This window comes from Myotis myotis, unplaced genomic scaffold (genome assembly GCF_014108235.1).
Source record: "Myotis myotis isolate mMyoMyo1 unplaced genomic scaffold, mMyoMyo1.p scaffold_m19_p_9, whole genome shotgun sequence".
NCBI classification, from domain to species: Eukaryota; Metazoa; Chordata; class Mammalia; order Chiroptera; family Vespertilionidae; genus Myotis; species Myotis myotis.
Window position 1 is genome coordinate 28,651,087 of NW_023416401.1, and position 9,972 is coordinate 28,661,058.

Below are 9,972 nucleotides of genomic sequence, written 5' to 3' on the forward strand. Positions count from 1 at the left end.
TTTCCTCCTAGTTGTAGGACTTCCACTCAGCCAGCGTTCCTGTGGTTCTGGGTGATGTCCCTTCCGTTTTTTGGTTTCACTTTTGAAGTAGTTGTTCAAAGCAGCAAACTCCGGCGTTAACCTATGCCGCCATCTTGGTTCTCCTGCTGCTTATTTATTCATAATGTCAATGGTGTACTTAACGGCATTAGATAAAAAGGTGGACTTTTTAACTCACATGACTCTTTCAGAAAATGACCTTCTAATGCAGCCAATGATTGACTTATTCAAATAATAGTTATGAAGACACTCCTGAGTCTTCGACGCCGTGGTAAGTATGAAAAAGATGTAGATATTCTAGAGCAGCGGTTCTCAACCTGTGGGTCAAGACCCCTTTCGGGGTTGAACGACCCTTTCACAGGGGTCGCCTAAGACCATCAATAAACACATATATAATTACATATTGTTTACAGTAGCAAACTTACAGTTATGAAGTAGCAATGAAAATAATTTTATGGTTGGGGGTCACCACAATATGAGGAACTGTATTAAAGGGTCGCAGCATTAGGAAGGTTGAGAACCACTGTTCTAGAGTCAGGGGGTGGTAAGGGATAAGAAAATTGGGAAAATACCAGAAGCCCATACATATCCTTCATGGGGCTACTCCAGAGGCAGAATCCTGCCATCAGCATCAGGTGGCTGTGGGAGGACAAGTACCAGCATGAGCCGGAGAGGGGCATGGCCCAAGCCAGAAAGTAGGTTGTCCTTTTACTGCCACACTTGAAGGTTTTGCCAGGGACACCAGCACTCACAAACTGAATTCTGACGTGTATCAGTTCTCAGTGATAACATTGCTGCTGTGTAACAAGCCACTTCAAGCTTCTGTTACTTAAAACAGTATTCCTTTATGATCACAGGTTGCCTTGGGTTGATCTGACACAGGCTCAGCTGGGCGACCGTGCTTCAGGCTGTGGTGCTGGAACACCTCTGCTTCTTAATGCAGGTCTGTGAGTCAGCTGGGGCATCTCTGCTCACATGTTTCTGTTTCTGTTTCTTGAATTCATTAGGTAACATTGATTAATAACATTATAAAAGTTTCAAGTGTACAATTCTGTATATTGCATTGGGTGTTCACCATCCAAAGTGAAGTTTCCTTCCATCACCATTTATCCCCCCTCCACCCTCTTCTACCTCCCACAACCCCTTTGCCTCTTGTAATCACCATACCGTTGATTGTGTCTATGAGTTTTGATATTTATTTTTGCTTAATTCCTTCACTTTTCGCACTCAGCCCCCCAACTCCCCACCCCCATGACAGCTGTTAGTCTGTTTTCTGTATCTATGAGTCTGTTTCTATTGTGTATGTTTGCTTATTTTGTTCATTAGATTCCACATATAAGTGCGATCACATGGTACTTGTCTTTCTCTGACTGGCTTATTTCACTTAGCATAATGCTCTCCAGGTCCGCCCATGCTGTCACAAAAGGTAAGATTTCCTTCTTCTTTATGGCTGAGTAGTATTCAGTTGGGTACATATAGCACTCATTTACTGGTGCACAGTTAGGTTGCTTCCAAATCTTGACTATTATAAGTAATACTGCAATGAACATTGGGCTGCATATATTCTGTCAACTTAGTGTTTTGGGTTTCTTCAGCTACATTCCCAGAAGTGGAATCACTAGGTCATAAGGCAGTTCCATTTTCAATTTTTGAGGAAACTCAGTATTGCTTTCAACACTGGCTGCACCAATCTGCATTCCCACCAACAGTGCATTTCTCCACATCCTTGATAACACTGTTGTTTGTTGATTTATTGATAATAGCCATTCTGACAGGTATGAGGGGATATCTCATTGTGACTTTAATTTGCATTTCATATGTCTGTTAGCCATCTGTAGGTCCTCTTTGAAGAAGTGCCTATTTAGGTCTTTTGGCCATTTTTCAATTGGATTGTTTATTTATTAGGTGTTGAGTTTCATAAGTTCTTTATAAATTTTGGATATTAACCCCTTATTAGATGTATCATTAGCGAATATGTTCTCCCATTCAGTGGATTGTCTTTCATTTTTGTTGATGGTTTTCTTTGCTGTGCAAAAATATCAGAAAAAAATATTGTTATGAGAAATGTCCTAGATTTTACTGCCTATGTTTTCTTCTAGGATTTTTATGGTTTCAAGTTTTACATTTAAGTCTATAATCTGCTTTGTTATTTTATTTATTTATTTTTAATCTTCACCCAAGGCTATTTTTTTCCCATTGATTTTCAGACAGAGAGGAAGGGAGGAAGTGTTGTAATGTACCCCGCGAATCACAGAAGGACGCCTCAAGAAGTCGAATTAAAGAGTCACATTTATTGCAATCCGGGACTATGAGGGGTCATTCCCAAATCTCATAGTAATAAGATGGTCGAAAAACCAGACTTATATGGGCAAAAATTACAAAGGTATTGATTACATCCCAGGGTTTGGAATGAGGCACCTGGCTCGCAAAAAAAGCAGATTACAGAAGCAGAATTAAGCATGTTAATTATAGTTTTTGGGTCTCAGGGTCACTGAATTGACAGAAATACATTATCTAGAGCCCTCGGGTCTGGAATGAGGAACCTAGTTTGCAGAAAAGCAGTTTCACAGAAGCAGAAACAACACGTTATAAACACATTATCTAGAGCCCTTGGGTAACCTGGGTTAAACTTAGGCATGTTATCTAAATTACAGTTTTGGGTCTCCGGATCACACATTATCTAGAGCCCTTGGGTCTCCCGACCACTGAGTTGTCAGGACAATTTAGAGTAATTGTGCTGTCCTGGTCTCGGGACCACTGAGTCAGCTGGAACACACCACCTGTGGCCACTAAAACAATTTAGGATTATTGTGCTGTCCTGTTTCCAGGTACAGAAGGATGTGCTCTCTAAGACCAGTTTGATAACAATCAATGGGATAGTCATTCAATCGAATGGGATGATTTATACAATTCAGAAAATCAAAATAACTTTTCTATTGTTAAGCCAAACAACAGGGTTAGAGTTAAACTATAGTTTCTACATGATTGCTACCATACTTCAGAAGAGGAAAGGAGAGGAGAGGAGAGGAGAGGAGAGGAGAGGAGAGGAGAGGAGAGGAGAGGAGAGGAGAGGAGAGGAGAGGGGAGGGGAAGGGAGGGGAGAGAAACATCAACATGAAAGAGACACATCAATTGGTTGCCTCCCATACGTTCAGGACCAGGGGCGGGGATCAAACCCGACACTAAGGTATGTGCCCTTAACTGGGAATTGAACCCATGACTCTTCCTTAGGTCCATGAGCCAACACTCTAATTACTGGGCCAAACTGGCCAGGGCTGTTTTGAATTTATTCTTGTGTATGGTGTAAGAAATTACTCTGGTTTCATTTTTTTTGTACATATCTGTCCAATATTCACAACACCATTTACTTTATTCCATTGTATGTTCTTGCCGCCTTTGTCAAATATTAATTGACCATAAACTTATGGGTTTATTTCTGGGCTCTCTATGCTGCTCTATTGATCTATTTGTCTATTTTCATGCCAGTACCATGCTGTTTTGATTACTATGGACTCATAATATAGTTTGATATCAGGTAATGTGATTCCTCCACTTGGTTCTTCTTTCTAAAGATTGCTGTGGCTATTCAGGGTGTTTTGTGGTTTCACGTAAATTTTTGGCATATTTGTTCTAGATCTGTGAAATACACCATTGGTATCTTGATCAGAATTGTGTTGAATCTTGTGGAAGGCCCCCTGCCAGGGAAGGCGCTGGCTTTCTTTTAAATTCATGTCGACTGAACCCATGATGAAGGTAGAGCCTTATCTTGGGGGCATGTCTAACCAAGAGGTGGGAATGCCTCATTGACCTTCAAAGCCAGGTGCCAGGAAATGGGTTCTTACCTAAATCCAGTCAAGCACCAGGAATGAATGCGGTTCGGGCCCACCCGGAGGTGACTACGAGGAAGCTACAAGGACGCACACATTCCCCCTTCTATTGGCCCTTAGTAAAACTTCCCCGTATTTGGCTATAAATAAAGGTTGCTGTGCTGGCTCTGGGCCCTGTTCACCTATCAGAGAGCAGACGCCACACCCGGTCCCAGCTTTCCTCTATTTCTGTCTCAGTCCTGCTTTATTCATTTTTCCTTAAAACCTCGTCGTGTTCTATTCAAGATTTCATCAACACCCGCGTTCTCTCTCTCTGCGCTGGTCGCAAGAAGAGAGAACGCCATTCCCCCCATATCTGACGCCACGAACAGGGATCCCCATAGACTCTGCAGCATGCTTTGAGTAGTATGGACATTTCAATGATGTTAATTCTTCCTATCCATGAACATGGAATATACTTCACTTATTTGTATCTTCTTTCATTTCTTTCTTCAGTGTCTGATAATTTACCGAGTACAGGTCTTTTATATCCTTGGTTAAATTTATTCCTAGGTATTTTTATTCAATTGCAAATAGGATTGTTTTCTTAGCTTCCCTTTCTGATAGTTCATTATTGGTGTATAGAAATATAGCTGATTTCTGGACATTTATTGTATATCCTGCTACTTTATTGAATTTATCAGTTCTGGTAGTTTTGTTGTTTGTTTGTTTGTTTTTGTTTCAAACAAAGAAACTAAGACAACTCAGGTTATTTATGTGCCTATGGTCACACAACTAGCTAAAAGCAGGGTTGAAATTTTAAAAAGTTATTGCTCTGGCCAGCTTGCTCAGTGGTTAGAGTGTCAGCCCTCAGCCTGAAGGGTCTTGGGTTCGATTCCTGATCAAGGGCATGTACCTTGGTATGGGGACCAGGATGCTTGCAGGAGGCAACCAATTGATGTGTCTCTCTCACCTCCATGTTTTTCTCTCTCTTCCACTCCTCCCTTCCGTCCACTCTCTCTAAAAATCAATGGGAAAAGATATCCTCGGGTGAGGATTTAAAAGAAAACAAAAAACCATGTTACTGCTTTCCAAGAAAAGAAAAAGCTAAATTTCTTTAGCTCCATTACCTGACTATCCATTAGACTTAGAACCAGGCATAGTTTAGGATAAATGTTACATTTCATAGAATACATTTTGTATGTTTTAACATGAAGTGTTGCCAGCATGTTTATAATTTTCTGAGCCCCTAGAGCACTGCATGGAAGTCTCACACCTTAGCATTTTGTATCTTTAAGTTGGTTGCTTCTTCCACAACATCGCATTCATACAGTGGCAGAGGTTGTCATTGGTTCTCCTTCATGGCCACTGGTCCCTTTTTTCACTATTGCAGCTATTTTGCCGACTTTATTTCCTGACTGGGAATGAACCACTCAGCTGTGGAAAACAAAACCCCAGAAGCACAAAATTTAACATTTATTCTAAAATAACAATGCACGAAGGGCTTTTTATGTTAAAAATCTTCTATACACATGTTTCAAAGCCAAAGTGCCCCAAATTTCCAAAACAAAGCTTGTGGAAACATTATAGACATGAGCGGACTCCGTAAGTTGTTGATGTCCACAGCCAGATGTGAACATAAAATGCTGTGGAGAGATGCAACAGTATTTTTCAAGATAAACAAATTTGCAGAAGTAGTAAACACAGTGGCTGGATAAGACCTCAGGTCAACAAAGGAAACCAGGGAAGAATATACGCATGGTCTATGAAGGGAAATCTATTGTGAGGAATGCTCAAAGATTAGGTTCTATACACTTACTCCAAAATGTCTTTTTGAATAAAGTACCTATCGTGTGCCCAATATTGCATATAACGGATTGTGAATGTTGTTAATTGTCTAAATGTTGCTTTCCATTTTATAGATTTGTTGTGAAAAACCTTAAACCCCAATCTTGGCCAGCTACAGCAGGTGCTCAGAATATTCCTGGGACCTTCCTTACTGCCTACTTTTTTATTAGCATTTTTAAATTTAAATGTTGGTTAATAAAATTATATGTCTCGTGTGTACAATTCTATAATACATCACCTGTATATTACTTTGTGTGTTTACCACACAAAGTCAAATCTCCTTCGGGCACCATATGTGTGACCCCCTTTACCCTTTACTTCCTTCTCCCCACCACCCTTTCCCTCTGGGAAACACCGTGCTGCTGTCTGTGTGTAAGAGTTTTTGTTTCTTTGTTTGTCTGGCTTGTTGATTTGCTGCTTTCGGCTTTATATTCCACATGTGAGTGAAATCATATGGTTCTTGACTTTTTCCATCGAACTCATTTCGCTTAGCGTGCTGTTCTCCAGATCCATTCGCGTTGCTGTAAATGGCAGTACTTCGTCTCTTCTCATGGCTCAGTAGTATTGCATTTTAACAAGACGTAAAATCCTCTGGATGCTACGCCCTAACAGGGAAATGGCAATGGCAATTCAAAATGGCTATTCAATTCAAGACAGAAAAGCAGACCATATAAATATATATTCTCCAGCTAGGTTGAAAATAGTAATAAGCCCATGTAAATACAATAGGGGGTGGTGTTAGCGTAAGGGCTAGGTTTAGGTTTAAGTCACGTATAATAATTAAAATCATGAAATGCTTAGGTAAGATGATAACAAAAACACATACAGAACTTATATGCTGAAAATTATCAAGTACTGATGAAGGACATTGAAGAGTAACTGCATAGATGGAGAGATATACCATGTCCTTGGATTGGAAGAGTCAGCGTTGTAAAAATGTAATTCCTAGCAAAATTCCAGCAATATTTTTCCTGGATACAGACAACATTGTTCTAAAATTTATATAGAAAGGCAAAGGAATTAGACTAGCTACAACCATTAGAAAGAAAAGATAAAATGGGATCATTTTAATGGGACAATTAAATAGCTGCAGTAATCAAAATTCTGTGGTATTGGCAGAGAGATAGACACATAAATCAGTGAAACAGAGCAGAGAACCAGAAATATACCCATATAAGTACAACCAGAGGATTTTTCATGAGGTGGAAGAGCAAAATATGAGTAGGAAGGAGAGTTTTTTCAGCAAATGGTTCCAGAGCAACTGGATATCCATAGAAATGAGAGGGAGAGATGGAGGCAGGTAGGGAGGGAAGGAGGGTGGGAGGGAGGGAGAGAGAAGTCTCACCTAAGTTACGCACCTCACACAAAAACAAGTCAAAATGCGTAATAAATTTAGGTGTAAAATGTAAGTATAAAACTTTTAGGGTAAAAGATACAAAAAATATTTGGGATCTAGGGCTTGGTAAATGACACAAAAATTGCCAGTAATAAAAGAAAAAAGTGACATGTTGGACTTCATAAAAAAATTAAAAACTTTTACTCTGTGAAAGTACCCATCATTAGGATAAAAAATTCAAAATATAGCCTGGGATAAAAGATTTGCAAGTCACATATCTATCAGAGTGTGAAGAACATTCAACACTCAGAGTAGGTTGGATCCTCGGTGGGGGAGTATACAGGAGGCCACTGATAGATGTCTCTCTCCTCTCCCTTTCCCTCTCCTTTACTCTCCTTCTCAAACCAATAGAAACATGTCCTTGGATGAGGATTAAAAAAACAAACACACATAAACAATGAATTTTAACCTTTAAAAGGGTAAATTTATGGTATGTGAATTATATCAGTTTAAAAAAACAAAGCTCAACAATAAAATAAACAATGTAACTAGAAGATAAACAAAAGACATAACGAGTCATTTTGCCCAAGAGGATATAGGGATGGCAAATAAATCCATGAAAAGATATACAACATCATTATCTATGAGAAAAATGCCAATTAAGACCATAATGAGATATCAGTACGCATCCATTACAAAAGCTAAAATAAAAAGTAGTGACAATACCAAATGCTGACCAGGATGTGGGCAAATTGGCTTTCTCACATATCAATGCTGGGAATTAAAATAGTACAGGTACTCTGGAAAAGAGGGTGGTAGTCTCTTTAAAAATGAAATACACGTTTACAATACTATCTAGCAAAGAAATGATATTTCTGTGACACAAAATCCTTTACATGAATGCTCATAGCAGCTTTATTTATAATAACCCCAAACTTGTAACCAAAGTGAACTTCAGTAAATGATGGCCAAACTGTGATATCTCTAGTCTATACCATAGAAGACTCTTGGCAATAGAAAGGCCTGGTTTATTGAAATATGCAGCAATCTGGATGGATCTCAAGGGCTGAGTGAAAAAGTGAATCATAATGTCACCAGACAGGGGCTGGCCCGGAGCAGGTCTGCCTCAGGCCTGCCTGTGTGTGGGGGTCCTTGACTTCGTGTAGGAAAGATTTCACAGCACGGGTCCAGATGGGTTTGAGAGTGTGTTCATTAATGCTGAGGACAGTGAGACAAAGGAAGAAATCAGAGTAGAAGAAACAGCAGGGGAGAGCTTAGGCGGGGCTCTGCTTTGTCTCTAGAAATGTTCCAGGGAAGAAGTGAGCCAGGACAGGGCTGCTTAGCTCACTGGCGAGTCAGTGAAAAGGGGGGCCTTGGAGGCAAGATGGGGGGTAAGCCTGGGTCAAGCTGCCACTGCCCACCACTCCCTTGGCTGCAAGTCTTGTGGGGACCTTTAGAATTTAAGAGGAAATAAAAAGTTCATGCCCAGAAAGGGCATGGGAATACTCTAGCGTGAGCCTGTATTGAGTCTGTCCTGAGGGATTTTTTCCTGTAGGGGAGAATCTTAGGGGAGGGTTTCAGGAGAATATTCATCAACTTCCAGGTGCATTTTTAATGTGCTGATGCATCAAGATGACTGTACAGGGGAATTTGGATTATTCTTTGGTCTGTTTTACTGTTTTGCTTTTGTCTTGGGTCTGTCTGGTTTTAATGGGTTTTTTGTAATTTGCTCCCCAACTTCATCTGTCCTTGGGTTGAGCTGGCACAAATGGCATTGATTGGGTCTTTATTCTCGATTTTCCCAGGCCAGGGTGATGTAAGCTGTGTATTCCCTGATTAGGGAGGAAGGTTTAAACCATTTGCTCTCAGTGTCCTTGGTTAGGGAAGACAAGGTCATGCAATTCACAAGCTGGCTGCACGCTGCCCAAACTGTTTGGCCTTGTTTAAGTTTCTTGTCTCAGTTTCCCCATTCTACTTGCCCAGGGATTTTCCTAGCTTCCTACTATCCTGCTACGATTTCATTTGTACAACATTTCCAATATGAGAAAATACTACATATGGGGGGAAAGAGTGGTTACCACATCAGAATATGGCTGGGGCTCCCCAGCATCTCTCTGTCTCTGTCTCTGATCTTTCTATACATGGTCCCTCTAGCAGGACAGTCTCAGTGTAGCCAGACTTCTCATATGGCCACGGAAACTCTATTCATTGCCACTCTCCTATTTTAATTTCCCCACTTGGTGATGAAAGGAAATTGTTAAATAGCGTGTAACCAGGACCAGAGCAGTTTAAAATCTATACAGTTAGGGAGAGAAATTTCAACAAGGTCTCCAAGCACATAAGATGCAATCAGTTTTGGGTTGTCTATCAGGTTTTTCAGAACAATACCCCACAGAGCTGGTAAGGATTGTGCTGAGGACTTGCCTGTCAGGATAGAAGGGGTGGGGGGGGATCTGGGCCCCCTGAGTATTTGGGAGCTGGTGATGACTACAGTGGGTAGGTAGGAGGGCAACATGCTGTATTTGGGGTATGGCTGCCTGAATTTAACTCTCCAGCTCAATCATGTTCGCTGTGGGCTCTTAAGCAAGTTTCTCGAATCCCTTTCAGCCTCCTTTCCCTCCTCTAAAAAATGAGGATGATAGCAGCACCTACCTCATGACTTTTATGAGCAATAGATTCGATAGCTCACCAAAAACATTTAAAACAATGTCGATTACAGAGTAATGTTCAAAAACTGTTCTCTGTTATTACCGTTCATACCAGATCTTAGAATTTTTGCCATGAAGAATAGGATTTTTATTGACAGGATTTTGGCTTGATGTTCCCAACTCTCAGAAAACACTGATGCACGTATACATGAATAGACATAAATAGAAAGAAGGATTAAAATGTTCAGATGGGTTGGAAACAAAGGCAATTCTCCTTTAGCAATTATGAAGCTAT